We start from the raw sequence: 471 nt of genomic DNA, 5'->3' as shown, positions 1-471 counted from the left end.
AATTATCACAGAGTCAAGCTTGTCAACCTACAAAAGTATTGGAGAAACCAGTCTAAGATCTATCATGCCAAACATATGCAAGGGGAATTTTTGGCCTTATTCTGTAATTTTGAAAAGAACAGGAGGAGGAATTGGAATAACAAAAAAAGGAACAGAAACAGGAGAAAGAAGAGGCACAAGAAGAAAAAGTGGACAAGGAGAATGGAGAACAAGATAAAGTCAGAAAACTAGGATACAGAAATGAGAATATAGAGAAGGGAAAACAGATATATAAAAAGAAGTTGGAGAATGAAAGTTAGGCAGAAAGAGGAGACAAGGTCTACACAAGGTCAGCCTAGCCCTCAGCAGAATAACAATAACCATCTCCCGACACAATTCATCCCCAAGGCCACACATCTGGAGAATCCTTTTGTTCTTGTCAAAATGATATCTGAATTATTTATTCTCTTGGTCAATATTAAACTAAATAAA

General features: G+C 36.3%; 1 protein-coding gene across 1 annotated transcript in view; it reads right to left on the bottom strand.

The window, feature by feature from the left end:
* Window positions 1–471, bottom strand: part of LOC119594783 (ethanolamine kinase 1-like) — a 6,501-nt gene that overhangs the window by 4,498 nt on the left and 1,532 nt on the right. The window lies entirely within an intron of this gene.

Source organism: Penaeus monodon, chromosome 34 (assembly GCF_015228065.2).
Source record: "Penaeus monodon isolate SGIC_2016 chromosome 34, NSTDA_Pmon_1, whole genome shotgun sequence".
Classification (NCBI taxonomy): domain Eukaryota; kingdom Metazoa; phylum Arthropoda; class Malacostraca; order Decapoda; family Penaeidae; genus Penaeus; species Penaeus monodon.
The sequence above is the reverse complement of the archived record's forward strand: the minus strand, read 5'-3'. Positions and strand labels throughout refer to the sequence as shown.